Genomic DNA, 10,339 nt, shown 5'->3' on the forward strand with positions numbered 1-10,339 from the left:
CTCTTTACTGTCTCTGGAATTCTCTTTCCTGAGACAAGTGGCTGGATTTCTCCCTCAGCTCCATCACCTTCTGAAACCAACAGCCTCCAAACCTGCAAGCAGCTTCCCGAGTCTAAAGAAGCTGTTCTTGACAGTTCGACATAGAGGGTGATTCTTTAGTCTTCCGTGGGGAACGACAGAGTTTCAGGTGTACAGTAAAGAGCAAAGAAACTTACTTAGGAGGAGAGAATGGGAAGCCTGGAGAGTCTGCTTTCACCGGAAGGAGTGAAAAAGTAGTATCGCAGTGCGGCAGGGGATTTATGAGATATTAGGACCAAAATACACCCGTAGGGTTCAAGGGGCAGGAAGTCACGGATGACCTCTGTAGGCACAGCACTGGTGGAGCGATTTCTGCCTACACCAAGCCCCTTAGGAAGCTGTGGTCCTCGGTTCTGTCGGAGATCCAATTCTTTTCTTTTTCCAGTTCTTTTCTTGCTCTCCGTTCTCTCATGGAGCGCTGCAGCCCGCTCTGAGCATGATCCAATACAGCCCACTTGCCCACTCAACAGCCACAAATGCCTCACATTCAACACATCCGGCAGGAGCTCCATTTTTATCACGTGTTCCTTGCACCCCAATCTTTCTCAGCTTCATAAATGAAACACACCATCCATCCCTTTGTTCCACACAGAAACTTAGCAGTTATCCTTAATTCGTCCCTTGTCCCCGCCTCTCATAGCAGACCCAGCGCCAAGCACTGTCAACTCTTCACAATACCTTCAAAATATCTAAATATATCCATCTCCATGGCTACGACCTTTATCCAGGCTACTATCAACTCTTTCCCGAACAACTCTGATATCTTCCTAAGTGGTCACCTTACCTTCTGTTCTTCCCCCAAGATACAATCTCAATAAAACAGCCAGAATGGTCCTTTTAAAACAGAAAACAAAAAAATAAAAATAAATAAAACAGAACAGATCAAGTCACTGCCCCACTTAGAGCCCACCCCTGCTTTCTCAGCACAGTCCAAACTCAATTCAAATAAACCTTCTCTCTCTTAACATGGCTACACGGCCTCGTATGACCTGGCCTCTGAGAACTTCTCCAGTTCTAAGTTCCGCAAACTTGAGAATCTTATCCATGTTGTTCACCATTGTTTCTACAACCTGTAACATGCACATACGCTCGAATAACCAGTAAATTTTACAATGAATGGTTGTCTTATTGCCCTACTTTAGTCCAATGACCTTGACTATAACTTCCCGTCGTAACATACACGCAGGCCCTATCCTGAAGCATGACCAGATTTTATAGAGCCTCTGAAACCTCTGTGATTACAAGTTCTGGTTGTCCACTCTATCCCATGAACCCTGTTTTACACTTCCTTAGGAACCTCCAGGGAATCAACCACTGCCCACTGCCAGTCTATCGATGCATCCTTTGACTTTGTTTCCCTCCTTCTCCTGGGTCTGGTCAGGAGCATTCAAGTCATTAGTTCCTAAAGAAAATGATAGTTAAAGTTTTGGCCTAGTTCCTTCTAGACTTTTTATTTATTGATTTTTTTTTTTTTTTTTTACTTTTCAAAATGTTATTTACATGGTGGTTAAGAGTATGGATTTTATTTGCTTCGACATGGATGGACCTGGAGGGTATTATGCTGAGTGAAATAAGTCAATCAGAGAAGGACAAACATTATATGGTCTCACTCATTTGGGGAATATAAAAAATAGTGAAAGGGAATAAAGGGGAAAGGAGAAAAAATAAGTGGGAGATATCAGAAAGGGAGATAGAACATGGAAGACTCTGAACTCTGGGAAACGAACTAGGGGTGGTGGAAGGGGAGGAGGGCGGGGGGTGGGGGTGACTGGGTGACCGGCACTGAGGGGGGCACTTGACGGAATGAGCACTGGGTGTTAAGCTGTACGTTGGCAAATTGAACACCAATAAAAAATAAATTTATTTAAAAAAAGAGTATGGGGATCCCTGGTGGCGCAGCGGTTTGGCGCCTGCCTTTGGCCCAGGGCGCGATCCTGGAGACCCGGGGTCGAATCCCACGTCAGGCTTGCTGCATGGAGCCTGCTTCTCCCTCTGCCTGTGTCTCTGCCTCTCTCTCTCTCTGGGTGACTATCATAAATAAATTAAAAAAAAAAGAGTATGGATTTTGAGTAAGACCAATGTGGGTTCAGATTCTGACTCTACCAGGTAATATATATATGATTCAATTTCTCAGAATCTCACTTTACACATATATTAGATTGCACAATTATAATATTCTTTTTTATTGGAGTTCAATTTGCCAAATTATAATATTCAACTCAGAACTGTTGTGAGGACGACATGAGCGAATTCATATAAAATACTTAGCACTTGGTAAATGTCACACAGTAAACATACTCACAAAATGCTTGGGATTTGTTATATGTTTGCACCTAAATGAATCTTTTTCATAAATGGTATTATGAAGCACATACTGTGCTGCTACCTTCTGTATACATACAGTAAATTTTTTTGTAAATACGTATGAGGGCAGGAGCCATCCATTTTTGCTTATTATTGTATCTCCACAGCCAGTCACTGCCTGGTACATGTTTGCTGAATGTGATCAGAAAAAGACTTAGCTGACATACTGAAGATGGCAGACACACAAGAAACCTGGATCTTTCATGATGCTCTTGAGCTACAGATTTCACTACCCTTAGAGCCGCTCTATATTGACTCCTTATTCCATGAGATAATAAATCCCTTTTTAGTTTAGGCCATTATTTCCACTTGTAGCTGAAAGTCTCCAAACTGATCCGACGGCATCATACTGTGTGCACATACAAGGAGCTACTGATTTCTCATACGGAGATAGTAGGTCATGTACGATTTTTGCTGTTGTAAAGCAATTCTACGGCGTATACGTATCTTTCTGTATTTCGTCAACTATGTCAAGTCAAAAAATCATAAAAGTAGGATTCATGAATCAAAAAAAAATACACATTTAAAATTTTGATTAGTCAGACTGCTGTCTAGAAAGGTTTTACTGAATGCCCCAAAACAGTGTGTGATAATGTCTATAATGAGTATTATTGCCAATCTCTGAAGTCTTTGCAAAGCTAAGAGAAGAATAATACAGATTTTAAATTTGCATACACTTCGTTACTGGTTTTCTGCTGCTTGCGGATGAATACAGTACTAATAAAAAGGTGCTGGCTTTTTTCTTATTAATCAGTAAGATTTCCTTACATATGGAAATCGATTCTTTATCCACCTCATATGCTACGATACCTTTTCCGGTTGGGACCCCTGGGTGGCTCAGTCGGTTAAGCGTCTGCCTTCGGCTCAGGTTATGATCTGGGATCATAACTTCAGGCTCCCTGCTCCGCGGGGAGCCTGCTTCTCCCTCTGCCTTTGCTGCTCCCCCTGTTCCTCCCCCACTGCTCATGCTCTCTCTCTCCCCCAAATAAACAATCTTTTTAAAAAATATATTCATATTTTTCTTTTCTTTTAACTTTATGGTGTTTACTAATATAGAAGTCTTTAATATTAAATAGACAATACCATTATCTAATTCTATAATCATATTTTACTGATTAATCATTACTTCACATGTTGTCTTCAAGAAACTGGAAACAGTTGTCTTAAAGTTGGAGAATCAGGTGGCTGGGGACAAGGTGCAAAGAAAACGTAATGTCTATTGGATCCCATTTTATAACTTTTGATTTTCATACCATGTACCTTATTTTGTATACCCTGGTCTCTTAAAGTTTTATGGCCAAAGCGTTAGTGTTACTAGGCCTTCTGCACTCGAATACTAGAAAAACATTGTCCTATGATCTCCTATAATCCATTTAGGGTTTCTTTAAGAATTGACTTATGAAAAAAAAATAAAAATAAAAAAAAAAAGAATTGACTTATGTATAGGATGTGGAGGTAGAGACAACTATTTCCCCCAAATGGCTAGCTGCCTACCCCACACTATCCATAGAATACTTCATTCATTCTTTTTTCAATGATTGGGAATTCTACTCCCTTCAAATATTAAATTGTCATAGATATATGGCTTTGTTTTTTTAGACACTCATTGTATAGTTCATTGATTCGTTTACCTATTCCTGCCCTAATACTTCATTGTTGTAGTTGGGTAATTCCACAGGATATTTATATGATCCTTTTTCCCTTCAAAATGTTGGCATTTTCCTGTACTACAGTAAAACTTATGAATAAATGTGTCCATTTCTTTACCCATTTATCCGGTGAAAAAGCCAGACACAGAAAGAAAACAACTGCATGATCTCATTTACACGTGGAATATAAACAGTTCAAACACATGGAAGCAGAGAGTGGAAAGCAGTTATGCAGAATGAACAGCAGCATGATGACTAGTAACGAATAGTGTATTGAACACTGGAAATTTCCTGAGACTAGATTTCGGGTGCTCACCACGCACACTTATAGGCTTTAGCTATTGTCTATTTATTGCTAGATACTTTATATTTATACCTCATAAATGATATTTGTGTTTTATTTGAATGGGTTCTTTTTCTCATTACACATTCTAACTGTTCATTGCTAGTGTGCAGGAAATCTGTGGAAACACGCATGTTTGCATTTTGTATCCAGACACCATAGTGAATTTTATTACTTCAGTTTTTCAATTGATCTCTTCTGTTTTCTAGGTAGACTCTAATCTACAAATAATAATTTTCTCTCTTCCTTTCAAATATTTGTACTTCATTTCTTCTTCTCATCTTTCCACACTGGCTAGAACATGGATTAAATGCTTCTAGCATTTTAACCGTGAATTACCTTGATTAGGTCATAGAACTTTTCCATATGTCACTATTTTACTAAGACCTTTTACAAAGAATGTATGTTGAATTTTTCAAATGCCTTTCTTGTACCCACTGAGATAATCAAATGGGTTTTTTCCTTAACCTATTTATTTTTTTTCCTTAACCTATTTTTGTAATTAATTGTATTAGTAAATGTGTTGATGTTTAACCACATTTCTTTACATTCTTAGAATAAAACTGTACTCCTTCATGGTACATTTTTAAAACAGCTTGATTTAATTCACTATTAGTTGATTAGGATATCTGTGTCTATTCATGTTTGAAATTGGTTCACGACAGTATCTCCAAAAATTCCACAGGGATTAAGAAGAATGTGCAGAGGATTTACAGTCACATAAAGTTGAAAAACTGTGGATTAAAGAAAGCAAAATAGTATTCTATAAAACTACACTATTATATATTGGGGCTTTACAATGGGAGGCAATCGTATACAGCACGTCCTCAACTTACATGGCAAAATAATTTAAGGACTGACCGTTCATTGCAGATGGTAATCTTTTGTACTTTCTGTCAGGTTGTGGCACCATGGTTGTTCTGGTCTCATGAAATCATGAAATGGATGAAAATATCGGTCTTCTTTTCCTCTATCCTAGAATAGTTAAGTAACAGAGCGGTCTGCTGCTTGGAAGTTTGATAGAACTCACCCGGAAAAGCTTTTGCATCCAGCATCTCTCTTTTTCTCTTTCCTTTCTTTCTCTTCCTTCCCTCTTCCTTCTCTTTCCTTTTTTCTTTCCTACCTTCTTTCCTTTTTTTTTTTGCATAAGAGGATGTAGATCTTTATTTTTTTAAAGTGATTTTTTAAAAATTTTTATTTATTTATGATAGTCACAGAGAGAGAGAGAGAGAGAGGCAGAGACACAGGCAGAGGGAGAAGCAGGCTCCATGCACCGGGAGCCCGACGTGGGATTCGATCCCGGGTCTCCAGGATCGCGCCCTGGGCCAAAGGCAGGCGCTAAACCGCTGCGCCACCCAGGGATCCCGAGGATGTAGATCTTTAATAATCTTTTCAATTTATTTCAGGGTTATGGTTAGATTCAGTTTTAAACCATTAGAGCAAAAAATAAAAAAATAAAAAAATAAAATAAACCATTAGAGCCACCGTCTTGTTGTTCATTGTCCTTCCCTGGAATAGGGTTATACTTCTCTCCTAAGATGTAGCCTTGGTCACGTGACTGTCACTGTCCTGCTAGAGGCTGAGCCATCAGCGGGGATTCCAGAGTGAGCCGAGCCTGGAGCAGAGCCACCCCGACCTGCAAGCAGACGTGCGGCACAGGGATCGCGGAGGACTACCACAGCAGCACGTGGCCTACGCCCCGGTGAGGAGAGGACGGCGACAGATTTTCTTTGAGAGTTACGCATTCCACCTAAATTTCCAAATGCGTTCACACACGGTTGTACTTAGTACGACTTCACAATCTGTGTATCGGTGCATAGAAACCTCTCACCTGTAATGCTCAGTGGTTTTGCTTTTATGATTCAGAGTTGTTAGAGGCTTGTCTATTTTCATCAGTATTTTTTAAAGAACCAGTTTGTGGTTTTTTCAATTTTGCTTATTCTGCACTCTAATTTTTTGACTTTTCATGTTATCTACATAAACTCCTGTTTTGTCTCTTTTCACGTGAACGTTTCTCCAGTATTTCTCCAGTATTTTACAACTACTTTTTATTTTACTCTGAACATTCTAAATATAAAGCAATCCTGGGTCTTAAAGTCTATGCAGAATGGTGGTATTTTTGAGCTGACAATGTCTCTGGATAAGTTCAGGTCACATGTTCCAACCTGTCCTCTGTGTGCTGTCATTCCATTGGCCGCTCGGTTTTTTCTTTTTTAAGATTTTATCTATTTATTCATGAGAGACACAGAGAGGGAGAGGCAGAGACACAGGCAGAGGGAGAAGCAGGCTCCATGCAGGGAGCCCGACGTGGGACGCGATCCCAGGTCTCCAGGATCACGCCCTGGGACGAAGGCAGGCGCTCAACCACTGAGCCACCCAGGGGTCCCCTGGCCGGTCAGTTTTCAAGGCTTTTCCTGAGCCACTTGGATCTTCCCTGTGCCTGTGCACCACGGTAGCCAGTCCAGAAACTGGGCAGCGGTCTATCCTTTTGTTCAGTTCTTTGCTATGCGGACTAGGAACACGTATGAAGGGACGCCTGGGTGGCTCAGTGGTTGAGCATCTGCCTTTGGCTCAGGACGTAATCCCGGAGTCCCGGGATCGAGTCCCATATCGGGCTCCCTGCTTGGGACCTACTTCTCCCTCTGCCTGTGTCTCTGCCTGTCTTTCATGAATAAATATTTTTTAAAAAAAGGAACACGTATGAACCCACAGTCTGTAATCAATACCGGGGTCACTTTCCCAAGCTCCTCCCTCTTTCCAGTTCCCAGGGGCCTCCCTTTCCTGTGCTTCAGCCCGAAATCCCAACCAAGCTGGGACAGAATGGCTTGAGGTTGGGAATCGGAAGGGGTGGCAGTGATTGGTGATGACAAGGCCTCAGGTGCGACTGTGGGAGGGTCTAAGGAATGCTCTGGGAGGACAGTATGACTGGAGGGGAGACGATGAGGCCGGAGAGAAACAGCATTACCCTAGGACACAGAACAGCCTTGACCTTAACTGATGGAGGCAGCAAAAGCTAGTGTGTTGTCATAGGATTTCCGCATTCGAGTTTAGCATCAAGGGCTCATATTTTCATCCGGACTCCTTGTTTTTAAGCTTACTTGTTTCTCATTGCATTAAATCCAAAATAACCTGCAATTCTAGTTTTTATTCATTTTACCTCAAAGCTATTTTGTAGTGTTTGAATTTAAAATGTTCCAGATTTGAGACTTTTATTAATTCCTAATTTATCTGAGTTATGCTCAGAAAATGTTGCTCAGAGGATTTGCCCATTAAGTGACTGAGAATAGCGTATTAAGGCTCCCGCTAATGTTGTGATCTTTTTTTTTCTTGATTTTCTAATACTTTATATATTCTGACACACTTAGATACCTGTGCACAAAAGGTTTCATCTTTGTCATAACGGTACCTTTTATCACTACAACAGGATCTTGTTTTGAAAATTTCAAAGTAGAAAGAAAAATCAAAAACACAGTTAACTGGAACTCCTACTGCAAAGTCCTCGGTGACCTGATTCTTTGGAATCCAGAATACAGAAAGATTTACCAAAATGACAGATTTGAGGGTTTTTTTTTTTAAGATTTTATGTATTCATGAGAAACACAGAGAGGCAGAGACACAGGCAGAGGGAGAAGCAGGCTCCCTGTGGGGAGTCCCACGTGGGACTCGATCCCAAGACCCCAGGGATCATGACCTGAGCCAAAGGCAGACGCTCAACCGCTGAGCCACCCAGGTGCCCCGAAAGATGTTAACAAGGGACAGTTTTGACTCTACAGAAGGCCCCAAATTTTCTTCTCTAGAACATTCCTTGCCATCTCATTTAAAGTATCCAAAACACTTATTTAAAAGTCTGTTACTCTGAAATACTTGTATTAATTACAATTTCATAGAAATATTTTCTGAGGTGGAATGAAGGGAGCAGAGGGAGGCAGGTTCACAAAATATATATATATGCATAACGTGGATATGGTTAGTGACCACCACAACCAGTGTTCAGGATTTCAGTGTATTTCTCCACTTTTAAGAACTTAAATACTAGTATCTGCCATTATTCAGTAATGGCCTTTATGATTTTGTATCATGACATATGCAGAGTCCTATATGAAACACTGGAGCTCTATGAAGTGCCCTGACCATATTTCTTGCCTTTGTATTGTTATATACTTTAAAAATGTCCCTTTCCTTAGTCATTTCTAGGGTCGAGCTATTTTCCTGATGCTGACCATATCTAGATCTGTCCCAGAACCAGCTTGGACCCCATCTACTTTTAGAACCTCCTGTCGCCAACTTTCACCTGTGGGCTAGGTAGAGAGTCCAAAAGGGGGTATGACAGTGAGCAGGGAAGAAGGGACGGGGTTCCAGGCTTAGTCCCCAGCTTGCCTGTCTCCACCTATCCCCAAAGCCAAATTCCTTGCTCCTCCCGCCTTCCTCTGTCGGAGAAATCCTTCTGTCAAATAAAACGGATCCCTCTCCCACCCACCCAGCCTTCTTTCCCCATCAGTCCACTCTTTAACCAAACAACCCTGATGTCACCATGTCAAAGCTAGAACTGCCGTTTTGCTCTGGTGCTACAACCAATAGCTATAGTAGAGTTGAAAATTAAGTATCTAGGGTCAACTTTAATTGAACTCTTATGCTCCCTTCAAACCGAGAAATTATTGCCCAATCCAGTCCAGACATGCACTGAAGTGGCCAAGGATGTATGTGTCGCTGTTGTTACTGTCTGGAGTGTACTAATGGAAACGAAGAGAATGTCATCTGCTGCTACTTTGATTATTGTATTTTTTACTCTAGAATACACAGGTTTGATATGGGGAAAATAAAGCGATTCAGACTAAGATGGGTTTACTCAAGCACCTAAAAGATCTAGAAGAAATTTCCTATTTGGTTAGGGCCTACCTCCAAATAAAGTAGCCCCAAAAGGCAAATAGTTGTCACACAACCAACTAAACATAAAATTATTTGAAAACCATGACCAGGGGGCACCTGGGTGGCTCAGGGGTTGAGCGTCTGCCTTCGGCTCAGGATGTGATCCCAGAGACCTGGGATCCCAGAGTCATCGGGCTCCATGGGGAGCCTGCTTCTCCCTCTGCCTCTCTCTGGGTGTCTCATGAGTAAATAAATAAAATCTTTAAAAAATGACCAAGAGGCATGATCCTTTATAAAGAAACTGCTCAGATATACCGTGCATCCTTCTTGTTTCACGTGGCCCTAGCTACAGCCGACAAGCCATCAGACAAGAGAGAAGGAACAAACAAAAATAAATTCTACAGTTGAATTCTAAGGCACAATCCACACCTAAGTTTTCACTCACACACAGAATCCTGGGCCATGCGCCACTACTAACAAGAAAAGCAGCTCTGTGCTCATTAACCAAGTTCAAACACTTCAAGTCTCAAACTTTCCTCCCACAACGGGTCACATAAGCAGTACTCGCCCTGGATATAGAAGAGTATTACTATGTGGAGAATATGCTTAATTAGCAGGCACACTGATTCTGTGATGCTGATTGTAGGGTTAAAATTCCAAAACAGGGGCAGCCCAGGTGGCCCAGCGGTTTAGCACCTGCCTTCGGCCCAGGGTGTGACCCTGGAGACCCGGGATCGAGTCCCACGTCGGGCTCCCTGCATGGGGCCTGCTGCTCCTCTGCCTCAGTCTCTGCCTCTCTCTCTCTCTCTCTCTCTCTCTCTCTGTGTCTCTCAGGGTAAATACATAAAATACTTTAAAAAATGAAAAACCTGAACTATTATAACCTTTCTTAGCCAGGGGCCTTATAAAAGTCAGTCAGTCCCTGTCAAAAACTGGGCTCGTAATGATGCAAGACTCAAGGCGCTATGAGCAAGAGATATCAAACCCCCTTTCTCCTTCGAGGTTGGGGAACTGACCCTGGATTAGCCTTCTAGCTTCG

The sequence above is a fragment of the Canis aureus genome, chromosome X, assembly GCF_053574225.1.
Source record: "Canis aureus isolate CA01 chromosome X, VMU_Caureus_v.1.0, whole genome shotgun sequence".
NCBI classification, from domain to species: Eukaryota; Metazoa; Chordata; class Mammalia; order Carnivora; family Canidae; genus Canis; species Canis aureus.